This window comes from Notamacropus eugenii, chromosome 1 (assembly GCF_028372415.1).
Source record: "Notamacropus eugenii isolate mMacEug1 chromosome 1, mMacEug1.pri_v2, whole genome shotgun sequence".
In the NCBI taxonomy this organism is placed as follows: domain Eukaryota; kingdom Metazoa; phylum Chordata; class Mammalia; order Diprotodontia; family Macropodidae; genus Notamacropus; species Notamacropus eugenii.
The window spans coordinates 668,277,799-668,304,391 of NC_092872.1; the positions used below are offsets into that span (position 1 = coordinate 668,277,799).

General features: G+C 41.4%; 1 long non-coding RNA gene across 4 annotated transcripts in view; it reads left to right on the plus strand.

Moving 5' to 3' along the window:
* LOC140521091 (uncharacterized) overlaps positions 1-26,593 on the plus strand; it is a 169,841-nt gene that overhangs the window by 72,615 nt on the left and 70,633 nt on the right. The window contains exon 1 of one of the 4 annotated variants that reach the window (XR_011972786.1): positions 20,884-21,755. The exons of the other annotated variants lie outside the window; for them this stretch is intronic. This is a non-coding gene — a long non-coding RNA (uncharacterized lncRNA). Of the gene's footprint in view, positions 1-20,883; positions 21,756-26,593 lie in introns of those variants that run through there. 4 annotated transcript variants of the gene reach the window in all.

Below are 26,593 nucleotides of genomic sequence, written 5' to 3' on the forward strand. Positions count from 1 at the left end.
ACTCCAATACACCTATCATGCTCATCATCAGAATCTCTAGTTGTCTACAGGGTATCTCCACCTAGATGTTCCGTGAGAAATCAAGCTTAACATATCCAAAATGGAACTTTATCTTCTTTCTAAACCTGCTCCTTTTTCTCACTTTTCTTCTGTCCATGGTAGCACCATTCACTCCATCTCCTCTGTTTGTAAGCTTGGGGTTATCTTCAACTCTTCTCTTTCATATGAACCCTCATGTGAAATCAGCTATCAAGTCTCATGCTACCTTGGCAATGTTTCTAGCAACCATCGTTTCTTCTCTGTTCCCATGGCTGCCCCGAGTACAGGGCCCCATTGCTCCCTTACAGAATTCTTGTAATGGCATTCCAACAGGCAGGTAGCTTCCCACTTCTCCTCTCTAATCTATACTTCATGCAAAAGGCAACTTACTGGTATGGTGGATAAACATAAGCTTAACCATAATAATTATATATAAATAAGTGTATTCAAAAACATTTATAAGTAATATAAATATATACATTTAATTTATAAAGGGCAGATGTTTAAATATGTAAATTTATATATAGAAATATGTATATCTACACATATACTGAAATGAACTTAGGTGTATTAATAATCATCCTGGCAGCAAAGTCTTTTTCTTTTTTAAATTAATTAATTAATTAATTTTTTTAATGTTCTACAATCACTACCAAAAAGCTTAGATTTGTACCCCTCCCTACCTACCCCCCATCACCCCCCTCCCTCCCCAAGACACCATACAATTCTATATAGGATCTACATATACTTTCCTATTGAATACATTTTCACTATAGTCATGCTGTGTAGATGAACTAAAATAAATGGAGAAATCACATAACAAATCAAAACATAATACACACACACACAAACATGATCAGCTACATTCTGGAGATGAATTCCATAGTTCTTTCTGAGTGTGGAAGGCATTTTGCCTTAGAAAACCATTGAGAAATTATTTTTTTTTTTACATTCTTGCGTTATTATGAAGTTCCAAGTCTACCAGAAAAAAACTCTCGCCCACTGTGGTCGTTGCTGTGCACAGAGTTCTCTTGGTTCTGCTCCTTTTGCTCAGCATCAGATCATATAAGTCCTTCCAGGCCTCCCTGAAGTCTTCTTGTTCATCATATTTTATGGCGCGATAGTACTCCATTACATTCATATACCATAACTTATTCAGCCATTCCCCAATTGATGGGCATCCCCTTGATTTAGCAAAGTCTTTTTTTTTAAAAAATTATGCATCCACTTCTGCTATGAGAAAAGCTCCAACTCTTCTGCCCAGCATTCAAAGCCTTTCACAAGGTGTTGCCAGCTTACTTTTCCAGTCTTATTTCAAAACCCCTTTCTTTCCACAATACCATGTAATAGCAAAACAGCCCTCGACCCTCTCCATGAATGTGTCCTGTGCTCTCAGATGCCTGGCCTTGTCTCAAGTTCTTCTCCATGGATGAAAATTCCTGTTGCTTCATTCAGTTCCCTCCTCCCCCATCCTTTAAAGGCCAACTCAAATGCCACTTTCCTTCAGAAGCCTTTTTTGATTCCTCTTAGTGGGTAATGATATTTGCCTTCAGACCTCCAGAGCATTTTCTTCTAGAACTCTCTTATTTACTTGTTTTTAATAATATGCATTGCCATATGATCTGATAGTGTCTCATCTCTCTAGTAGATTGTAAGCAAAGGACTATATCTTATCTGAACTTTGTGTTTGTTCCTCAGGGCCCAGGAGTGCTGTATGCAACACAGTGGGCTCTTACTAAATGTTTGTCTTGCATTAAATTGCCACTGAAATGATGATGATGATGATGGAGATGATGATGATGGTGATGATGATGACGATGCCCAGCATTATGTTGAGCTTTACAATTCCATTTTGTTGTTGTTCAGTTGTGCCTGACTCTGTGACTGTGGACCATGCCATATTGTCTGGGGGGTTTTCTTGGCAAGGATACTACAGTAGTTTGCCATTTCCTGCTCTGGTGGATTAAAGCAATTAGAGGTTTAAGTGATTTGCCCCAGCTCACACAGCTGATAAGTATCTGAGGCCGGATTTGAACTCAGGTCTTCCTAACTCTAGGCCCAGCGCTCCATTCATTGAACCACCTACCTGCTTCCTAGGGTTTGCGTTTGGCACATTTAATTCTCCCAACAATCCTACAATGCAGCTGAACAGCAGCAGGAAGAGGAAGAATTGATGTCTGTTGTACATAATTGCACTTCAGAATGGCAATGGACTTGGAAGTTCAGTGGCCATTCAGTCCAACCTTCTGGCATGTGGACCCAGTGGAGTACTTGAGGAAATGGGAAGGAAGTTACTGTTGTTGGTGATATAATATTGGCTGCAACCCTTATTTCTGGGCAAAATTGGTTTAGTTGTGGGGAGAGGAACTGACCTCGGGAGCCTGTGGTGCCTGGGGAAGTGTGCAGCTGCAGCTGTGTGGGTAACCTGGGAGTTTATCTTACGCCGGCATTTTGTACAGTCTACCATTGTTCTGGGCTGACCCATTGGGAAGTCAGCCAGAGGAGTAATTGTAGGGTGGTTGTGACTTCTCCTCTTGGCAGTTCCTGGACTGTGACTATGTTTGCCATGAAAGTAAGCGGCTTGGAGATCCAAATACATGAACACCAAGAAGAGTAGGGCTGGTCAAGTTACCAGAGGGAGAGTTTGTACAGGAATTCAGGTAGAGCCTAGGAGTCTTATCTGTAAAGATGATTGAGCTGTAGGTTCCCACTCTCACAGGGCATGTTTTAGACCTTTAGATGCTGTACCTATAACTCCATGATTCTTTGCCTCCATTCCCACCCACCTATTAGACTGTGTGGTGTGGAGCTCAATCAATCCTAAGATTTCTTGTAATAGAGCAGTTGTTAGAGTGCTTGAGAATAAGAATATTCTAACAACAGCAGCTTATGTTTATGCAACCCTTTGCTTTAATTAGATCATTATGAGAAAAGCCCTTTGTTAAAACAAAGGACTACGTAAATGTGAGGTGCTATTGTTAGAATATTCTTTCTTGAAATAAAAGGCAAAGTAAACAGCAGTAGGTTAAATTTTAGCAGGAATGTTACTTGTACCCATCATCAGAATGACTGAGTCCTTCCTGCATGTATCTCGTGGAGGTGGAGGAAACAGCCCTTGTCTCAGTTATTGCTTCCATGTCACAGCAAGAGTAGTATTCAATATGTCACTCTAGTAAGGTATCAGAAAAAAGTCTGACCTTACATTAGGTCTCAGCTCCAAATGAGCCAGCCTGGTCTTTCCCTGCCACCTCCATACACCAACAGGGAGGGTAACACAGACCAGTTGTTAGCTCATGAGTGATTGCTGTAGCTTAGAATCTGCCTCTGTCATCCACCATCTTCTGGCGCCATGCCTTAACCCATCCAACTCTCTACATGGGAATCTTGATGATTGTCCTGTCATTGCTCCCCTTCTCCCTAGCTGGAGCAGAACCCTGCTAGATCAGACCTCCAGAGACCATGCCTTCCTTCCATGAGGGAGTTAATTCACTAAGCTTTGGGACTGTACCCTGAAGATGAGCTGTTCTGACTGGGGGAATGATTTGGGTACCAACATACCTAAACTACCCCAACTAGCTTATCCTTGATCCTGTTTCGTGTCCTTTCAGGTTATCCACCCTAGATATCTTGCCATATGCCTTGGAATCATGTGTACAGTGGACATATGTGTTAGTCTTCCCCATTGTCTACTTCTTCAACTGAGAAGAGCTATCAGAGCAATGTTATTATTGCTTCAGGAGAGTGTGTGATAATCAGTTACCTTATGGGTCTACTCACTCTTCCTGGGACTCCCCAGTCCAAAACCTCTTTTCCTGGCCACAACCTTCCATATGTGTTGTCTCTTCATATTAGAAGGTCAGGGACTGCGTTACTTTTACATTTGTATTCCCCAGTGTTTGGTACCTACTAATATGAACTTCATTCATTCATTCATTCATTCATTCAGCACTCACATCAATGTCTCAATTATGTCTACTCTGAATGTTATTAATGGCAGGCTAGTAGTATCTAGGGTTTCTAAACCTGGTGATGCAAGCTAGGAAATAGTGAACATCTCTCTCCATTGTCACCCTCTCCTTGTCTCTTTTATCATCTTTGTTTAGCTTGCGTGTCCAAAAACCTCCCACAACTCACAAATGATCTTCAGAGAGGCGCTTTTATCTTCAAACCTGAGAGTCTGAATTTGGGAATTGTGTGGATATAGCCTGATTGCTGTTGTTGGAGTATGTGAGAATAAGAATATTCTAACAGCAACTCACATTAAGGAGCTCTTTGTTTTATTAGATTATTATGAAAACAGCCCTTTGTTCAAACAAAGGACTACATAAATGTGAGTTACTCTTGTTAGAATATGCTTTCTTTTTATTATTATTATTATTTTTTATTAATTTATTTAACTTTTAACATTCATTTTCACAAAATTTTGGGTTCCACATTTTCTCCCCTTTTGTCCCCTCCCCCCACCCCAAAACACCGAGTGTTCTAATTGCCCCTGTCTGCCAATCTGCCCTCCCTCCCTCGCGACCTCTTCCCTTTGGAAGGCAAGCAATTCAATATAGGCCAGATCTGTGTAGTTTTGCAAATGACTTCCATAATAGTAGTGTTGTGTAAGAACTAATTATATTTCCCTCCATCCTATCCTGTCCCCCATTACTTCTGTTCTCTCTTTTGATCCTGACCCTCCCCATGAGTGTTGACCTCAAATTGCTCCCTCCTCCCCATGCCCTCCCTTCCATCATCCCCACCACCCTGCTTTTCCCCTTATCCTCCACTTTCCTGTATTGTAAGATAGGTTTTCATACCAAAATGACTGTGCATTTTATTCCTTCCTTTAGTGGAATGTGATGGGAGTAAACTTCATGTTTTTCTCTCACCTCCCCTCTTTTTCCCTTCACTAAAAAGTCTTTTGCTTGCCTCTTTTATGAGAGATAATTTGCCCCATTCCATTTCTCCCTTTCTCCTCCCAATATATTTCTCTCTCACTGCTTGATTTCATTTTTTTTTTAAGATATGATCCCCTCCTCTTCAGTTCACTCTGTGCACTCTGTCTCTATGTATGTGTGCGTGTGCGTGTGCATGTGTGTGTGTGTTATCCCACCCTGTACCCAGATGCTGAATAGTTTCAAGAGTTACAAATATTGTCTTTCCATGTAGGAATGTAAACAGTTCAACTTTTGTAAAGTCCCTTATGACTTCTCTTTGCTATTTACTTTTTCATGCTTCTCTTCATTCTTGTGTTTGAAAGTCAAATTTTCTTTTCAGTTCTGGTCTTTTAATCAAGAATGCTTGAAAGTCCTCTATTTCATTGAAAGACCAATTTTTCCCCTGAAGTATTATATTCAGTTTTGCTGGGTAGGTGATTCTTGGTTTTAGTCCTAGTTCCTTTGACTTCTGGAATATCCTATTCCATGCCCTTCGATCCCTTAATGTGGAAACTGCTAGATCTTGTGTTATCCTGATTGTATTTCCACAATACTTGAATTGTTTCTTTCTAGCTGCTTGCAATATTTTCTCCTTGATCTGGGAACTCTGGAATTTGGCCACAATGTTCCTAGGAGTTTCTCTTTTTGGATCTCTTTCAGGTGGTGATCTGTGGATTCCTTGAATACTTATTTTGCCCTCTGGTTCTAGAATCTCAGGGCAGTTTTCCTTGATAATTTCATGAAGGATGATGTCTAGGCTCTTTTTTTGATCCTGGCTTTCAGGTAGGCCCATAATTTTTAAATTGTGTCTCCTGGATCTATTTTCCAGGTCAGTTGTTTTTCCAATGAGATATTTCACATTATCTTCCATTTTTTCATTCTTTTGGTTTTGTTTTGTGATTTCTTGGTTTCTCATAAAGTCATTAGTCTCCATCTGTTCCATTCTAATTTTGAAAGAATTATTTTCTTCAGTGAGCTTTTGAATCTCCTTTTCCATTTGGCTAATTCTGCTTTTGAAAGCATTCTTCTCCTCATTGGCTTCTTGAACCTCTTTTGCCAATTGAGTTAGCCTATTTTTCAAGGTGTTATTTTCTTCAGCATTTTTTTGGGTCTCCTTTAGCAGGGAGCTGATCTGCCGTTCCTGCTTTGACTTCATGTCTCTCATTTCTCTTCCCAGCTTTTCTTCCACTTCTCTAACTTGATTTTCTATGAGCCCTTCTATGGCCTGAGCCCATTGAGTGGGCTGGGATATAGAGGCCTTGACTTCTGTGTCTTTGCCTGATGGTAAGCATTGTTCTTCCTCATCAGAAAGGAAAGGAGGAAATGCCTGTTCCCCAAGAAAGTAACCTTCTATAGTGTTATTTCTTTTCCCTTTTCTGGGCATTTTCCCAGCCAGTGACTTGAGCTCTGAATATTCTCCTCACACCCACTTCGCCTCCGGATCCTCCCAGCCAGCGCTTGGGGTTTGAGATTCAAATGCTGCTTGCCAGCCTCAGGGCTTTTGGCAGGGGCAGGGCTGCTATTCAGTGTGAGATTTAGTTCAGGTGCTCAGGTCAGGGCAGGGCCACCTCACAGGCTCAGTTCCCTCAGGGGGTTTATGCAGAGACCTTCAACAATGGATCCAGGCTCCTGCCTGCTTGGGGAGCCCTGGTCTGCTCCTGTCTCCGCTGTTGCCTCCCGAGGGGGCCTGAGTTATGGGGGCACCCCACTCCCCTCTCGACCCGCCAAAGAGACCCTCTCACTGACCCCTGTCACCTGTGGGTGGAGGGACCCACGTGGCCGCTGGAGATTCCGTCCCTGAATCCCGCTTGCATCTTTTCCTCTCTGTGTCGCGGACGCAGCAGGGCTATACTCAGCTCCCAGTCCCGGCGCCCAGTCAGCGGCGCGAAGGACCTTTTGCGAGAGGTTTGCAGGTCTCTCTGGAACAGAAATCTCCCTCGCTCCAATGTTCTGTGGCCTCTGGGTGCAGAATTCGCAGTGAGTTACTTTTTTGTAGATGTTCTATGGGTTGTGGGTTCGGAGCTATGTGTATGTGTGTCTTTCTACTCCACCATCTTGGCTCTGCCCCTCCTAGAATATGCTTTCTGGAAATAAAAGGCAAAGTAGACAAGAGTGGGTTAAATTTTAGCAGGAAGATTACTTGCACCCATCATCAAAATGGCTAAGTTCTTCCTGCAGGGAGGGAAAGGGGGCTAGTTAATACAAGTGGAAAGGGAATCATTCTGTCTGCTCCCTATAACATGACCTCCCTGTCTCCTTTGCCACTCCATTACCACTGGACCAGATGGAGGGGTCTGTGTGAATATTCTGTACGTGTTCCTTTCCAACACCCACTTTGGTCTCTTGGGAACAGCATCTAAGAAAGAAAGTTAACTTCCTAGTTACCGTGGTTTTTTATTCCAATTTGAATATATTAAAACTCAGCATTCCAGCTGTGCACATCCCTGGGGCCATTGAAATAAAAGGTTTTCAGATTTAACCATTAAAGTTTTAACTGGCTAATAAATCTAGGTATGTGTGTGTGGGGGGAGTTGTTACTAAACGTTTACTATATTGCTTTCGCCTTTAACTTCAGAGTGAATTCAAAGTGTGGGTTTCCATGAAAAAGACATTACGTTATGGTCAAAGCTGATGTCAGACCCCAGCCAAAACATGGATCTGATTCCTCCAGACTTAGCCATTCATTTTTCTCCCTGGCCTCTTTAAGAATGGAATTGGTCACTTCTATAGTACAAACCTATTCACTTGCTGCAAAGTAGTTGATAATAGTCTCCTATTCCAATGGGTAGAACATTAACTAAATCCAACTCAAAGTTTGCTCTTGGTCTGAACATCTTCAGGGGAAGCTTCTCAGACTGAATTTTATAATGTTACAGGGGAAATATAGCCACAGTTAAGAAAATTACAAGCTACTCCTTTTTCAGGGTCTTCTGGGGGAGTTGGTAATCAACATAACTTTTGGTTTCTATCTTCTTTTTCTGCCATTTTTACTTCTAAGGAGAGAGAAAGCAACTCAGTGGTAAAATATAGCTTGTAATTTGCATGAAGGTAAAAATATAGAGCTTAACAACCATCTTTACTTAGGAGTTGGACAAAAGGGACAGACGCCAAATAAATTGTGGCCATTTGAGGGGGGAAAAGCGTCTGACAGACATGTTGAGTTATATCAGCCAGCAGGAGGTCATAGTTGCCATTCCAGATGTGCTATTTTCTTGTATACTGACAGCTTTCAAGCTTGTCCCATCGGTTTAAAACAAAGTTCTGAAATAGAGTTTTGATCCAATTTGGGTTCCCATTCACCTACAAGATTGGCTGGTCGGCTAAGTCTGTTTGGGGATGTGAGGGCTTGATTTCTGAAAATCCGTACCCATGAGCCTCATAGGTGGGAACTTACAGCCTTTTCTTGGAAACCTCCCTAAGAGAAATGTTTCACATCACAATGAAAGGCAAAATAGACTGGATGGAACAGCTGTTTTTTTTTTTAAGGAGATTTTTATTTTTAACTCAACAATGTTCAGTTAATGTCTTTGAGGACCTAACACTTTGCTCCCTGAAATATAGCCCAAACAAGGACGGTAAGGCACAGAGAGGACATTTTTAGCCAATTAAACCAGAATGTTTCAATCTGACAAAGAAAAAAAAGCTTCTTGTTTTGGAGAGGCCTCCATAGATGGGTACTGACCCATTTCCCTCTCCCTGGGCTAAGCTGGGGAGAAGACTATGGCTATTGCAAGCATTCCCTGTGTCAGTTCAGATCCCCTGCCCCTCCCCCAAATCCTGATAATCACAAACACTTTGTACAGAATCATTTCCTGGAATCCCTCAGGGTTGTCTTCTGTAAGCCTCTGGGGCTGAAGAGAGGCCCTCCCAGCTTGGATCTGCATTAAGCCTTGCCACACAGGCTATGCCTACAGACAGCATTGGGAGGTCAGTTTGGAACCAGATTTGAAGGAATGAGGTTGCCAGGGCAGACCTTGTATGTTCCTACCAGCTGGAGAGGACAAATGGAGAAACTCCAGGGCACTTTTTCAACCTCGGGATTTGGAAGGAGAACTTGGCACTTCCTCTTGCTGGGGTAATTGAGACAGACTGACATTTGATGCTTCTAAGGAGTTCATCAACCACTGCAATAAGGCCTTTTCACATCACCCCTTCTCCCTTGACAGTTTCCACACTGACTCTGCTGTTTTTTATGCCTTCTTCAACATTTTTTTTTTTTGAGGCAGTCAGGGTTAAGTGACTTGCCCAGGGTCACACAACTAATAAATGTCAAGTGTCTGAGGCTGGATTTGAACTGAAGTCCTCCTGACTCCAGGGCAGGTCCTCTACCCATTGTGCCACTTAGCTGACCCCCCCTTCAACTTTTAAATTCTAGTCTTTCAAGTTCAGGAACAAGAAAGAAAGAGTGAGCCAGAAACATTGATAGAGAGGCACAGAAAATAACATACACACAGACACACAGACCCAGACACACACACTGAGACAGAGACTGAGAAGCAAAGGCAGAGGTTGAAACAGAAAGGACAAAGGAGTTACATATACAAGTAAGATGCTGCAGTTAGGATGCCTCACTCCGGAGCTAAAACTCTCTAGAAGGAAAAGGTTGTGCCTGGAATCAATCAATCAATTATTAAACGTTTATTAAGTACCTACTACTTAGCAGAGTACCATGTACTCTGCTAAGCCCTGAGGATACAGAAAGGGGCAAAAAATGATCCCTGCACTCAAGGAGTTTACACTCTAGTGCGGGAGATAACATGCAAACAGATACATACACACACACACACACACACACACACACACACACACACAGAGCAAACTGTGATCAAGATAAACAGGAAATAATTCACTGAGGTGGAATGTTTTGTTTGTGGAACAGCTAAAAGACCAGGGGCTCTGGATCAATCTTTTTCATCAATTTTCTTCCTCTTCCATTGTTAACCTAATACTTCTTATAATGGATATTTTATACCTTCTCTTTTCAAGCCCTCAATCTTTGTATTCTCTTGGAGGATGAGCTCATTTCCTTTTTTTATAGAGTATCACAGAATTTGAGATTTGGAAAGGACCTCAGTGGCCACCCAGCACAACCCACAAACAAAATGAATCCCCATGATAACATCCCCATCCTTTGCTTGAAGACCTCCAAGAGGAACCTACTCTTTTCCTAGGAAGCCTATTCCACTCTTGAACAAGCATCATTATTAGGAAGTTTTTGCTGACATCAAGCCTTAATTTGTAACTCAACACTCATTGCTGCTAGTTCAGTCTTCTGGGGCCAACAGAACATATCTAATCCCTTTTCCACATGATACTTGCAGAGGGTGATCATGTTCCCACAGATTCTTCTCTTCTACAAGCTAAACATACTCAGTTATTTCAAATCATCCTTATATTTCACTAATCAGTCTTTGACTGAACTCTCTAATGTAGTTTCTTCTTTGCTTTCCCTACAACAATCTTCTGGCCTTTCCTTTGTAGCTCCAGCTTTAGAGAGGGGGTATCTCTCCTTGACAAGGATAACAAAAGCCAAGAATGCATGGGCCAGCCTGGGCTTTTGATCCCATCTATGCTCATCTCTTCCAGGGCTGTGGTCCCACAATGATCCTGTGTCCCTGTTCATCATCTTTAGTCTCTCATTTTCTCCTCTTGAAGGGTTTCTTTGTTGAGATTTATATTCAGGAATGAAATCTCCAAGATTAGAGGAACTGAAACCTCTGTTCCCAAATTTTTGATTTGCTTGTAATCATAGATTGAGAGCTGGGGGGAGAAAACAAACCATAAAATCTTTGGAAGTCATTAGTCTGATACCTTTATGTTACAGATGAGGAAACCGAGGGTGCATAGAAGGCTAAGGGACTTGCCCAAACTCACATGAGTAGTAAGAAGTTGAGGTCAGATTTGAACCCAAATGCTCTAGATTCAGGGTCACTATTTTTTCCCTTATGCCAAAATGCTTCCTATTAAATGCTTCTTCTTCAGGATAAAAATCAGTAGCTTCATGTATGTCTCAATTTGTCATATTGTTAAATTATAAGATAGCATTTGTTATTGTAAGAGAAAATGATCATTATTGTTATTATATCATAATTATCATTATAAGATAGAATTTGTCATATTGTTAAATTAGAAGATAGATTTCTAGGAGTTCGTAGTGTCATTATTCTGAGCTGGAAGGGACATCATAGGCTATCTTTTCCAGTTCCCTCATTTTACAGATGAGGAAACTGAGACCAAGAGAGGTTAAATGACTGACTTCGGGTCACATAGGTAGTAGGCAACACAGGCAAGCTTTGAACCAAGGTCCTCTGACTTTAGAGTCATCCTTCTTTATGCTACCTACCTGATATGTACTATGAAATAGCTCCTCTTCTAGGAGTAGAAATTGCTATTTTTCTTGTTGTTGTTCAGTCATTTTAGTAGTCTCTAACTCTTAGTGACCCCATTTTGGGGTTTTCTTGGCAAATGTATTTCCTTCTACAGCTCATTTGATGGATGAGAAAATGGAGGCAAACAAGGTTAAGTGATTTACTCAGGGTCACACAGCTAGTTAGTACCTGAGGCTAGATTTGAACTCATGTCTTTTTGACCCCAGGCCCAGTACTATTTTTCATATTACTAAATTCAAAGATAAAGTTCTGAGTATTGCTCCTCTCACGTCACTTGAAAGGATGGTCATGAAAAGATAAGGTAGGGAAGGAATGTAGTTGGTTCCCCAGTTAGGGATCACTCTTTGGGCTCTTCTCCATTCCAAAAAAGAGCTAGGATTTGGGGTTTACCTTAGACCAGAAATAGATACTTAGTTGGGAGATCTATTGGAGGAAGTATAAAGAGAAATGTTATGTTCTGGGAAACGTCAAGAATTTACCTGATGAAGAGATGATCCAGGAGCAATGGCAGTCATTAGTATTGCCAACTAGTCTTAGAATATCCTTATGATAATAGATGAAGGCACTAATGTAGATTTTACCTTAACAACTGGTTTAAGATTATGCCTCTGACAAACCAACCTGGACAAAGAATATGCCCAAGTGAAACCAGGCCTTTCAAGGCACAGCAAATTTTGATGACTAGAGAATCAGCAAAAAATGTCTGTGAGGTCAGTGCAATATGGTGTAAAGGTACTGGGAAGGATCTTTGGGTCTAGATACCATAAAGCCTTAAGGGTTTTTAAAGCAGGGTTTTTAAAATAAGATTGAGATGAAGAATTGGGATAGGGTCAACGGTGCCCCCCACTAAGCAATGCCAGCCACCTGTTCTGGGCTAGATGCTTGCTAACTCTGTGACTGTAAGTCACTTAATCTCACTGAGCCTTGGATCTCTTATCTGTAAAGTGGAGATAATATTGCCTATACTGCCTACTTCACAGGCTTGTGGAAAGGAGATAATATGCATAATGTACTTTTTGAATGACTCAGGTTCTATTACTATACAAATTCCTCTTGAATATGTAATTGCTGTCTTTGCTCCCACACACATTTCTGTTTCTTGAATTCAAATCCTTTCAGAATTCACAAATGTTGAGGGCTGATTTCTAGCCAGGCTCACTTCCTTGATAATTAGAGTTAGGAGAGCATCCCTTTTCACCTTGGCACTCAGCCAAGATGGGCCTCCCCAGAGTATAACAGGGGAGGTTCTCTCAGAGAGCCAGGAACATCTCAGGAAGGGTGAGACCTTCTGGTGTGGAAAGTTCTTTTCAGTGTTGGTGAGGAGAGAACTAGACTTGACCACATAGACATCCATTATCTGAGTTAGGGTTGTGAACTGAAGCCTTTTAAAAGAAAGAATTCCCAGCAGGCTGCTGCTGAAGTTAGCAGAGACTAGTCCTATCACTCTGCAGCCACAGGGTGAAAGTCTGAGAGAAGGCAAGAGAAAAATAGTCTGAGATGTCCAAACAATTTCCTTGTTTTTGTTTTTTTCTGTACTATTCGTCTCTTAGTTGGAGAAAGAATCCAGGAAATTGAGGAGTCTGTGTTTCCTTGGTTTGAGCCTATTTATGAATATGAAGACCACCATGTAGGGATATGGACATGTGATAGTCAAGAGGGAACTGGCTGATTCTTAAATTACTCTCCCCCCCCCCCAAAAAAAGGAAAAAAAAAGACATTTGCGATTTCATTGGTGGAGGCAATTCTCCGAAAGGACACTCCCCTTCTAATACAGATTGGCTGCTGTTCTACTATCTATAGCCTTGGAAAGTATACTGGGGTACTGAAGGGTTAAGTGGCTTGCCTAGGGTCACATCACCAATATGAGGAAAGGGTAAGGTTTAAACCTAGGTCTTCCTGACTCAGTCACTCTGGATCTTGATCCACTATGACTTGCTGCCTCTCCATTAAATAGATTAGATGAATGCCCAGACTAATTGCTGCTTGTGTTCTTGGGTCTACCACTTACTACCTATGTGGCCTTGGGTAAATCATAAATTCTCTGGGTCTTTGCTAAGTGGTTATTGGATAGAGCTTCAAGCCTGGAGTCAGGCTCAAATTTGAACTCAGAAACTTATTAGCTGTGTGACCTGGGTGAATCACTTAACTCTGTTTGCCTCACTTTCCTCATCTGCAAAACAAGTTGGAGAAGGAAATGGCAAGCCACTCCAGCATCTTTGTCAAGAAAACCCCAAGTGGGGTCAGGAAGAGTCAGATCTGACTGAAACAGTGGAACAGCAACGATTATATACTCGTTAGTAAAATGAAGGGGATGGAGTAAATGATCTCAAAAACACTCTGGATTTGTAAATTTTACAACAGATATGGTTTGTCATGTTGAGACCATTCATCGCTCCCTGCCCCCCACTTCCCAGTAAGTGACCAGTCCAAGGCCATCACTACTGATAGGTTTCCTCCATTACTTCTCCCTGGAGAGGGAAGGCCCAGTTGAGCCAGAATTAATTTTTTGAATCAGACAAGTAACCACAGACCCTCCCCAAAGCCCTCAGAGTATCGATGTGGCTACAGAATCCATCTCCTTAGCCTGAACAGGCAAAGACCATGGCACTGAGTGTGGCCATGGTTTGGGGGCAATCTCTCGGAGTCTCTGTTGGCCCAGGAACTTTATCTTCCCCTAAGGATGTAACAACATGACTCTCCTTACCAAGAAAACACTTTTCCTGCTTTCCTTCTGGAAATGGTCATTTAAAAAGTCAAAATGGTCTTCATGGGGTTCAAGGGGTTTATTAGTTTTAAAAAACCATGTTCCAGGTTCAGAGAGAGAGAAAACAGCTGCCTTCTTTTCACATTACGTCAATCCACAGGCGCCTGTAATTTACATTTTTCAACTCAAATGTTAAGGAATAATGGAATGGCTGCTTGAAGAAATCAGATGAAATAAAAACTGGAAAAAATGTGTATTGTACATAAACCAGATCTGTGAGCCTGAGGTGAGACGCTCCAGATGACCCAGAGATTGATGAATGACGCCGAGCAGAGAGAGCACAGGTCAGTTCAATGTGACTCTTCACAGTCACTGGGACTCATGTGCTGGCATTTCACTTCCCACGCACGACTTCCCTGATGGTTTTCATTGGGAAATTTTAGAACCACTGAAGTTCTTGTCATAGGAGAAAAGTATCAGGGGTCTCAGGGGTTTCATTGATGGGGGATGGTGCAGTTATGAGATCATGGTTGGGGGTGGGGTGGAGAACAGATGAAAAGGGATTCTGAGAGATGTTGACCACAAACACTCATTAGGGCAACAACCCTTGTCTTACCCTGCCCTCTGGTCCCAGCCTTGACTTCCCTACAGCAGCAGGGAGCACTTCTCTTTCCCTTCAGTTGAGTCTTCCTATGTGGACAGAGGTGGGGGTGAGAGGAGGAGCTTGCAAGGAGATGTGTTAACAGGTTTATTTCCTGACACCCCTTCTAATAATAATGCTTTATTAAAATAAAAACAAAACACCACTGCTTTGTAACAAATCAAATATGTATATAAATGAAACATCTCTATAGGTTGTGTTTGCATATAATAATTTTTCTGGGTCATAAAAACCATAGAAACCCTGAGCTGGAATGGACCCTAAGAGATCACTGAGTGCAGCTCATTCATTTTACTAATGAGGAAATGGAAGCCCAGAGGATTTGCTAAATTCATATAGTCAGTAATGGAAAGATCAGAATTTGAACCTGAATCTCCTGTTTCTTCATCCACTGCACTTTTCTCTGTACCATCAATTTCTTCCATCAATTATATTTTTTTGTATGTGCATTGTATGTTGTCTGTATATAGTGTGTGTCATCATGTGACAAGTCCTTACTCTGAATCTCTATGTACTGCCCCCACGTGTCACTTCTCAATGGAATAATAAACCTCCTATAGAGAGAGATCGTTATAGACAGGCATTGTGGCATAGTGGATGGAGGGCATGCCTTAGAATTAAACCTTGGATTCAAGTGCCATCTCTAGCACCAACTGGTTGTGTGACTCTGGATGACCATATACTGCAAAGAGATGGCATTGATGGAGGGAATTTAATCATTTGGGGGTTCACTTTACTACTGAAATAATAGGTCCAGTCCCTTTTATTTTCATGTTTTTATAAAACAACCATGACAGGTGATAGAGATATTATTCCCATTTTGTGGATGAGAAAATTGAGACTAAGAGAGCTTAGATGATCTGACCAAAGTCTCATAGGTTATAGATGCTGGAGTGATGATTGGAACCCTGATCTCTCAATTCCCAATATCCAAGTCCAGATGTTCTTTCTATTCTAAAATGGTACCATATCTCTGCAACTTGTATACCTAAACATCTCTCTGTCTTTGTAGTCACCATAATGTAGCCGTGAATGTAGAATAATTTGGTCCTGTCCCTCATCCTGCTGGGGGACAAAGGACTGAGGGACATACTCAGAAGAAAAAGTGATAATAGTAACAGTGCATATTTCCATAGCACTTTGTGGTACACAGGGGTCTTTCTTCCCAATGATCCTGTGGCATAGGGAGTACAAATATTCCCATTTTGTAGATGGGGAGACTGGAGCACCAATAAGTCAATGGCTTGCCCAAGATCACAGAAGTAGTAAATGGTGAAGGTGGAGCTTGAACTCTTCTGGCTCCAGAATCATTAGTCTTCCTACCATCCAATCTCTGCATTTCTGATTAGCTCCATTTGATCCTTTGTATATCCTGTTTGTTCAGAGTTGTTTGCATATTGTCTTCCCTATTTGACTATGAGCTCCTTGACATCAGGGATTGGTTTTTGCCGTGTGTGTGTGTGTGTGTGTGTGTGTGTGTGTGTGTGTGTGTATCTTCAGGGCTTAGCACAGTGCCTAGCACACAGTAGATATTTAATAAATGCTTGTTGACTTGACTTGGTGACTTGGTTTTATCATGCACCCTTCCTTAGAAGCCACAGCTATAGAAAGATGGAGAAGTGATTTCAGATCAGGGGTCTCTGGATAGAAAGCCTTTATGTTCACTAACCTCTAATAGAAATGTAGCATTTCCTTCCATTATGAATGTAGGTGATAGATATTCTGAGAAGGGGTCCACAGGCCTCATCAGATTGTTACCAATGTGATCTGTGATTTAAAAAAATGTTAAGAGCCTCTGGTTTGGAGGGACTTGTACAACTTTCCTAATCCATTTGCTTAAGGACTCTACCTTCTGGTGCATGGGTGGCTGCTCTGAAACCAGCTGGTCACTCTCAGGACCTGTCAGTCACTATTGGAGCTGGTTGGGCACTGTGGAGACCAGTCACCTGAAGGACCAGTTGTTCCCTGATCCCTAGACACTTGTCACTGCCTCCTGGTTAATGACCTTCTGGCTGGGACCTGTCTGGACTAATTTCTGCAGTTAGGCAGGTTCATTTTCAGAGGCTGGAATGGGAACTTTTCTGAACTAGCTTTTATGGCTCAGAGCTTTTAATTTGAGATTTAAAAAACATCGTTGCTGGCCCAAACCAAATAAACGGCAACTAATGAAATTCACAGAAGTTCTCTGAGAACACTTCTCACTGGTGCTTCTGGATGATTTATGGACAGCTGGTGGTAAAAACAATCTTATTAAAGGTCATAATGTTGGGTAAAAAAAAGGTCCTTTAATTTATAGCATAATTAGGCTTCCTCCAATAGGCACACTGCCAGAGCTGTCACTTACAGCTTTGAAATAAGCACTTGGTGTTTTTAATTATATCGAGGAGAAGGCGTTCAAAGTTCCAGTGGGGCCCTGTGACTTTCTCTTTATGGCCCTTTTATTGCTGTTAAAATAGTCAAAACAGGGGGTTGATTAGAGCCCACCGATGCCTCCTGATTACTGGAGAACTTGTGAGGGGGAGGGACTGAGGGATAATGGGTCAGAACAGGAAAGATTAGAAGGATGATGGGAGGGAGGGATAGGAGAATAAGATTTGCCTTTTACATGGAGAAAGGGACAGTGGGACAAGGCTTTGGGATGGAGCAAACCCATCCTACACCTCCACATATGTACGGACTGAAGGATGTCTTTAACTGGGCTAAGAGGATTTGGGGAATGCTAATGTTACGGGGAAGAGGTCAAGCATGGAGCAGGAAATATGGAGCAAACGAGGCCTTTTAAAATTGCTAATGTGGACCTAGGGGAGCTCAGGAGCCTAGCAGAAGAGGTAGGGGTGTGAAGGGCAGAGGAAGTCAGCCCTTCAAAGTAAAGGGGTCATTAGGTCCATTCTCTCTAGAAGTGGAGAGGGAGCAGGGCTATTACTTTGGTTTAAGTCATTTAATATCGCCTTTACACCCAAGTCCTCAGTCAGCAAAGCTTATTTACTGCTCTGGTTTGGAAACACATTTTTGTGATGCCCTGGAAACTTCTCTCATGTATAGGCTTCTGTCCTCATTCCAAATCTGAAGATCGTCTCCTAGGATTGCACTTTGTGGTGATCATAGAAGATGAAAGTCATCCCTTGGTATCAGGGATGGACTTTGGACCTCTGGGAGATGGAGTATCAGGGATGAAGTTTCCCCTTACATCTACCTTGCCTGAGATTCGTGTTAGGCTCTCGGAGATGAGAACCATCTGCTCTGACAGATCTGGATGGATGGATAGAGCTTGAATGTGCCTTTCTGGCATACAGAATTAGAAAGGTGTTGTGATGTCAAATGTTGTTCCCTAAGATCAGCATGAATCCAGTCCTTTGGAATTGGACAATTTTGGTTCTTCCTAAATAACTTGCTATTCTAACTTTATTGTCTAACTTGTTCAGCTAGTTAGAGAGAACTGTGTTATGCCTGAGTGTATCAAAGCACATGTTTTTTATGGTTAATTTATTTTGAAATTTAAACATTAAAAAAATCAATTAAATTAGAGCAATAATCACTTGTACCTTGATATTCCAATGGCATACGAGTGATTATTGAAATAATCACTTAAACTAGGAGAATAAAAGCCCACATTTCTTCAGGGTTTCAGGGTTTACATCATGCTTTCTTAATGACAGTTCTATCAGGTAAGTAGTACAAAAATTATCCCAGAAAAAGGGGGGTTATAGTGTTGCTATGCACTGCCTGGATGAGCCCATCTCTGAAAATACTGGATTCTGTTCCTAGAACCATGTTTTAAAGAGGATGATTAAAAACTGGAATAAAAGAAAATAATTTGTGTGGTGAAATGTCTGAAAACCATACTAAAGGAGGAAAGATCTCAGCATCCTCTTACTAAATTTGTGAGCTTAACCAGATAATCTCTAAATTTCTTTAAGTTTCGGCATTCTGTTTCTAAGAAATTTAGAAGGAACTGGTAGTGGGTAGCCTGGAGAAAAGAAGATTTAAAGGTGCTATCTTCAGATATTTGGGGAGTTATGTAGAAGGACTAGATTTATCCTGTGTTACTCCAGAGGACAGAACTATGATGAACAGGTTGAAGTTATATGGAGCACGTTTTGGCTCACTATGAAGAAATATCTAACAACTAAAGCTGTCTACAAATGAAATGGAACATGAGATAGTGAGTTTCTTGTAGTATTTAAGGAATGACTGAATGATCCAGATATCAAGAATGTTGTGTAGGGGGTCTTACATTGGGTGGTATGACCCCAAGTCTAAGATTCTTTGCATCTCTGAATTTCATGCTCTTTCTTGGAGACTTAGGGTCTCTAACCAACTGTGAATATTTTAAATGAGTTAATCCTCGTAGCCCTGGCTCCAGCTGTCCTATGTACGAATGCTTGAAAGACTGCAGGAGAAAGCTGACTTAGCTGAGATGATTCTGGAATCAAGAGGGTTCCCCAGCGATCTTCCTCAGCGATTTCACAGGCTCTGCGCTATCTTCTACTTTGTTTGAACAGAATGACTTAAGAAGTTCATGTGAAAAAGTGATTAATAACTAGGCCTGGAAAAGCAGACTAAAACACAGTGCCATGAGGCCAGGGACTGAGCCCTCAGAGAGAGCAGAAGCTGGACATTTATACTTAGTATGACTGCTCAGGCACTAGGACTAAAGAGTGGGGTCAACCAAAATGGTATCTAGATTGAACGCATAAACCCTGGGAGACATATCCATGGAGTTCTCATTGTTTGGAGATAGATTTGATTCTCTAAACCATGTCTAACTCTTAGCTCAGTTCTGTACTACTAAGGAGCTCTCAGTAGCTGACTCAGTGGGAAAGACTGAAAAGGGAAAGTTATGACCCTGGGTCCAGGGAGGTCTGAGATAGTGGAAAAGTGGCTGTCTGTGATGTGGGAATATCCCTCTAAGAAAGAAGTGATGATTAAGGATGGAATGTGGAGATGTTCGCAAGGGTATCTATCTATCTATCTATCTATCTATCTATCTATCTATCTATCTATCTATCTAATAATAATAATAGCTAACATTTACATAATCCTTACTATGAGTCAGTGCACTAAGTGCTTTATAGTTACTATTTTACTTCATCCTCTCAACAACCGTGGGAGGTAGGTGCTATTATCATTCCCATTTTATGGATGAGGAAACTGAGGCAAGCAGGTCAGTGACTTGCCCAGGGTCACACAACTAGTATTTGAAGCTGGATTGGAGCTAAAGTCTAGATATAAATCTAGATATAGATATATTTAATATATTTTTCTGGACAGCTCCTGGACTTTGGTTTTTGTCATGAAGATATGCCCTTTGAGAGGAAGTAAGGATGATAACAAAAATAATAACTAACATTTATATAACATTGACAACGAGCCAGGCACTGTCTTCAATGTTTTACAGTTATTACCTTATTTGATTCAGTTCTGCACATGGAATCAGAAGACTTAGGTCCAAGTTCTATTTCTTTCTCTAATGCCAGGAACTTACTAGTGCCTGACCTTGGGCCTCACTTCCCTTCTCTGGGACTTTGTTTCTTTCTATGTAAAATGAGGTTTGGTAATAGAAGGTGCCAAAGGTCCCTTTGAACGTTCCATAGCAGTTGAATCTCCTTGGCAAAGTTGGAAATGGAATCTGGATCCATAAATCTCAACTATTTCAAATATGGTTTCTTTTAAAAGGCCTCCAAATACTTGGGCAAATGAAAAGGAAAAGGAATCTTTTATAAACATACATAGATATATATCCAATAGTTGAGGCTGCAGGAAAAAAAAAAGGAGGAATACTAGATGAATCTCCCCCTAAGAAACAAGTCAGTAATAAATATGCTGGGATATCTTTGAAAAGATTTGGAGACATATATACCTGTGACATGGTGCCCTTGTCTCCTCTTTGCTTAGAAGCTGGTCAGTGTCTAAAGCAGTTATTCATCATTTTCAAATTCCAGGTAATCTCATTTCCTGATGAATCTTGGCAATCCAAAGAGGGGTTGCTTATGAACTCTGATCTCAGTTAGCTGCTCACTGAGGAAATAACTAACAGGTGCCTGGTTTACTCAGCCATAGATAGGCAAGGTCTGGTTCTCTTAAACAAAAACATTTTTTCCTGCTTGAAATCCCTTAATAATGGTAATATTCTACTATCAGACTCAAAACCAAAGGACAATTGTTAAAGACATATTTCAAGCTATCAAAAGCAGACAGCTGTCCACTCTGGCTCTTGGGTCATGTTTCATGGTTATTCTCTACTCAAAGAACCTTTCTTCCCATCTATTCCTTAGATCAGGGGATGAGTTGGAAGTTAGGTTTAGTTTAAGGTTTGGACTAGAGTTGGGTCTGGTTGGGGTTTGATTTCTATTTTGGCTGGGCATGGGTTGGTGTTTGGATTGGTTTTAAGGTTGTGTAGTCTGTCAGCTGATCCGTTAAAAATCATAGAAGGGTGGGACTAGCTAGCACTCATGTAGAAGAATTGTCAGGTTGCTAATTTTTCCAACATACACAGGAAACTCTCAATATCTCTCCAGCTTCCTCTATCATCTATTACCTGGCTCCTCTCAATTTTTTATCTCCTCATTTTTCACTCATTTTCCTGCTCTTCTTCTGTCAATATTGACTTTGCCCTGTCGATCCACTGGCTGTTTCCTTGAGCATTGATATTTTCTTGACTTTGTTGGCTCTCTGTTCCAATATACCTAGGGCATAAACTCACACAGAAAAGGACTCCATTTTCCTCTGTCTCATGCACTTCCTACTGGTTAACCCTTGAACCTGTTTTGGACTTGATAAGGGGTAGGGTTTGTATTAGGGTTGGGGTTATTCTTAGTTTAAGGCTTTGGGTTAAAATTGGTTTTTGGTATTGACAGTTGGTTAAAGTTTAATACATGAGTAAAAGATTTAGGTCAGGCTTTCTTTTGATAACTTCAAACTCTATCTATGTCTTCCAGGTCCAATGCTCCACTTCCTGTTGAGGTAGGGTGGTAAGAGTGGAATAAGTACCAGATCTTGAATCAGGAGCCTTGGATCCAAATTCTTCTACTACTTACTATGTGAGTGTGGGTAATCATTTAATCTCTTTGAGCCTTAATTCTGCAGAATGGGAATACTGGTAGACTACTCCATGGAGTTATGGGGAAAGTCCTTAGTAAACCTTAAGTCACTGTACAAATGTGAGTTATTGTTATTGGTCCAAAGATTCATTCAGATTAGCAAATGCTCACCCTGATCCGGCTGCTCTTGTCACTCAGGATTTCTGTGACATGAGACAAGGAATGAATAAAACTATTTCTCTGGTGTTGTCTTGAGTCCCAGCACCTCAGCTGCCCCATTCCCCCAGTGACCAGATTCCAGAGATAACTGAGTTAGCACTGGGTTGGGGATTTTTGTCTGTGTTTCTGTGTAGTTGAGCAGGTGGGTTGAATGAGGAGCTTGACTCCCCTGCTTGTACATTTTCATTTCTGGGAAAGATGTGGATGGGAAGGCAATTCTGGACAAGGGAATGGATACTGGGGTTTATCCTTATCTCGGAACAATTGGATAGGTTTGAGCAAGATTGTTTTGCTCAAGGAATTGAGACAGTGAGTGCAGCAATTTCCTGGATTTCAGAGGAGTATCTGTGAGTGTCTACAATTGGTTGCCTGATTCTAGCACGTAGCATGAAGCTAATCAATATTCTATATGTTGTAATCATGTGAGTGATTTTGGATCTTGATTAGGAGAGTTTACAGTCTCTCTAGGGATCTATGCAAGCTTAGATTTCCCCTTCAAGGTAATAAATTTGGGAATTCTGAAAAGGCAACTGTTTCCATCACCCCTGCACTATCTGAATTCTTCCTGGTCATTATAGAAAGCCAAGGATTTGCTGCTCCTTCATGTGACTTTGTCCCTTATTTTTCTTCCGGTTCTAGTTCTTTCTTTCCAAGAGACTGGCACTGTCCAGTAATTCACCCATATCCCTCTAGAAGGCTAGATGATAGGATTCTCAAGCTTAGGGTTGCTTTCCCAGTGGACTTATATCAAATAACTAATAACAGTAGCACAGGGCAATGTCTAGCTATTTCCTTCCATTCTAACTTGGGAGGAAAGAAAAGACACACCTACTGTGTGCCAGGTACCGCACTAAGGAAATATGATCTAATTTGATGCTTATACGAACCCTCTGTAGTAGGTGCTATTATGAAAATACCATATAGTTCAGGATACTGAGGCAAATGGAGACTGACTTGCCTAGAGTCACCCAGCTAGTAGATATCTGAGGCAAGATTTGAACCCAGGTCTTCCTGATTCCAGGCCCAGTGCTCTACCCACTATCTATCCAGATAACCTATCACTGCCTCTCAATGTCACTCTTGATAGGTATGGGAGCCCTGGGAATGGCAGCACCTCCCAGGCCAATGGTCCTGCTTCCTGCCCAGCCCTCACAGCTATAGCTGGGGAGGCAACTCTTGTGGAAAAGGGACCAGACATTTCCACCAATTGTCAGCCAACTGCCACACACAGAGCGTGTAGCCAGACTAGCTGAAGTAGCAAGTCACCTTGAGGGAGAGACTTTGGGGATCATGTGCTAGGCGTGTCTAACCACCTATCTCCCCTCATACCCAGTCATCGTCTTGGGAAGCAAGCCCTGTGGAGATGCAGCCTGGCAGCTGCTCCTTCCAGAGCTGTAGCCACAGCTACCAGAGACCCAGACAAGAAAGTTCTTGCCACCAAAGTCCTTGATATTAGCAAATATTTCAGCAGCAGAAAATAATATGACTTTTATCAGTGGAAATGGTATTAAAAAAGAAGCATTGTCATCTGCTTTGCTGCTATGCCCTAAGGACCATGGGAGTACTCCATGTGACTTCCATATGTGTTATCTCCTCTGTTAGAATGTGAGTTCCTTGAGGGCAGGAGCTCTTACTCTTTTATCCATATCCCCAGGACTTTGCCCCTCACAGGCTCTTCATAAAAGCTTTATTCTTTCCTTCTTTCATTCTTGGGCTACAAAGGTGAAAGAACCTATACAGCTGACATGTACCTATGACTTGCCTCTCCAACCAAGGGGGAGATGACTGTGTTACCCTCTAGGCTTTCCCCTCTGGAACCCAGGTTTATTCAGTTCTGGTATAGCCTCTGGTCTGTGTTGAGCTCTTGGAGGAAATACTTAAGATACAACTCTCTACTGAAGACTCCTTTTTATAGGCTCAGTGCAAAGCAGTGGCACAGATGGTAATAGCCCAAGGCAATCAAACTGTCTCCAATCTAGGAGATTTAATCACTCATCCTCAATGAGGTGTGAATGGGTCAACAAGTATCCAGACCCTGGAGAAGTGCTCCCATTGAGGTGTTAATGGACGTGTCTTCACCCTTGGAATCCACTGGGAGCTGAAATCAAAATCCCACATCTCCTTTGTGGGAAATTCGCTCTACTTAAGCGATGCCTTAAAAGTAACCAACAAACAATAAGCACATGGGAAGTTTGGCTTAACAGAAAATAGATGTAGATCATGCTTTGTTAAGACCATAATATCTAGTTGGATGGGCCACTCGCAGTAGATATGTTGTTCATGAGTAGACACTGTAAATGGAAAATGAATTGGATCCAGAAATGAAAACCAGGCTAGACTGGAAAATTATGCAGTTCTTATAAGGTTCTCAATGGCCTTTCTCATTCATTCATTCATTCATTTATTCATTCATTCATCAGCAGCATTTCCCTGGTAGGTAATGGGTAAGTCATCCAACACCATTGAATACCAAAGAACATTCAAAGGATTGAAGCTGGGAATTGTTGAGAAGGCAATGGCAATGGAGAGGGTAGGAACAGAAGCAGTATACTCTGAATAAGGGCTTATGCTGGTAAAGTGATATAGAGGATGCCATTAGGGAAATTTATTACTAGAAAAAAAAAGATTGGCTGTTTGTTTAGGGGCAACATAGGTTTATATGGAAAGGTCCCTGGTGGGTAGAGTGACTCTCCTGTGGTAGATTTCGAGAAGAGTCTCACAGGATAAGAGGGGATGGATGGCTTTCTATCTGCTTCATTGGAGGACTGAGGAGATCACCCAATCAGAGTACTTATTTAGGATGATGTTATTTAGGATGACAATAGGGTGCTCTGCTTAGAAGAGATGAATAGATTCATAAAACATTTATTAAGTGCTTATTATGTGCCAGGCACAGATACTAACACAAGGAAGCAAGGCAGTTCCTAATATTGATAATGGGCAGCATAACACAACGCAAAGGGGGAAAAGGGGTGTAGCATGGCGTGTATGTTGCTAGAATGTGACTTAGAGACATGGTTATAGAACCATACAACTTTTCTATTTACTCTCAGCTTTTATCAGTCTCTTTTCATCCATGTATCTTCACAATCTATTTCTCCATTTCTGGACTGCTGAATATTGCTTGAGAAAGTCAGGTAGTTAGTGGCATAGCAGATAGACTGCATGGCATAGAGTCAGGAAGACTGGAGTTCAAATCCTGCTTCAGATGCTTACTAGCTACATGAACCTGGACAAATCACTTAAGCTTTGTTTGCCTCAGTTTCCCCATTTGTAAAGTGAGGGATAATAATAGCACCTACCTCCCAGGTTTGTTATGAAGATCAAATGAGATAATATTTGTAAAGTGTTTAGCATGGTGCCTGGCACATAGTAGGTACTATGTAAATGTTAGCTATTATTATTATTAAATCACAAAAAGGGCAGAATGATTCAGTGCAGGATTATGCTACCTCACCTTTTCTGAGGCCTTACTTAAGTGTGGTGTTGTGAAAAGGGGAAGGGAAGAGAATAAGCGTTTATATGGTAACTACTATGTGCTAGGTATTGTGCTAAGTGCTTTACAAATATCTCACTTGATCCTTACTCAAGCCTGCACGATAGATGTTGTTATTATTCTATTTTATAGTTGAGGAAACTGCCTGCCTCATAGCGAGAGGATTGAGGCTCCATAGACCTTGAAGAGGTCTATTATTTACTGTATAATTTGGGCAAATTGCCTCAACTCTTTGGCCTTTAATTTCCTCATCTGTCAAATGAGGGAGTTGGATGAGATGATCTCTCCAAGTTCTGGTTCTTATACTATTCAGAAATGTCATCCTTTTTTCCATCTCTGGTTGACCACCCCAAAGACTTTCCATTGTTTATTCCAAACCTTTCCCATGCTCATATCATTTTCTGATTACCTTACTTTAAGCATATTTTCAATTCCTACTTTATCAATTAGATAAAGATTCCTCCCTCCACTGCTTCCTCAATTTACCTCTTCACCTAGAAATTTTTCTCTATGTTTACCCTCACCTCATATTCTCCTGTCTTAGAGTAAGAAATATCTACACACTTTTATATGTCCCCCCTCAGGGTCAGTTAGGTGATTCAGCAAATAGAGTACTGAGTCTGGAGTCAGGGAGACCTGAATTCAAATGTGGCCTCAGACACTTACTAGCTGTGTGAACCTGGGTAAGTCACTTAACCTGCTTGTCTTAGTTTTCTCATCCATAAAATAAGCTGGAGAAGGACATGGCACATCACTCCAATATCTTTGCCAGGAAAAACCCCAATGGGGTCACAAAGAGTTGGATACAACTGAACAACAGCATGGTCTCCTGAGCCTGTTCTATTGATTCCCTCCTTCCCCTTGGCCTCCAGGGCCTCACTCTGACAATTACCCACATCCTGTCTAATGCATCGTCAATTCCAGAAGCATTCAGGTATATGTATAGGTCCTGGGGATACAGAGAAAAAATGAAACCATTCTTTCCCTTATGGAGCTTACAATCTACTGGGGAATACAATACAAAGGTATATACATTTACTCTGAGGTTGAAAAGAACTCTAGTAATTGGAAGGGTCAGGAAAGGCTTCAAGGTCTTCTTCTATAGACATGTTTAAATCTTTTC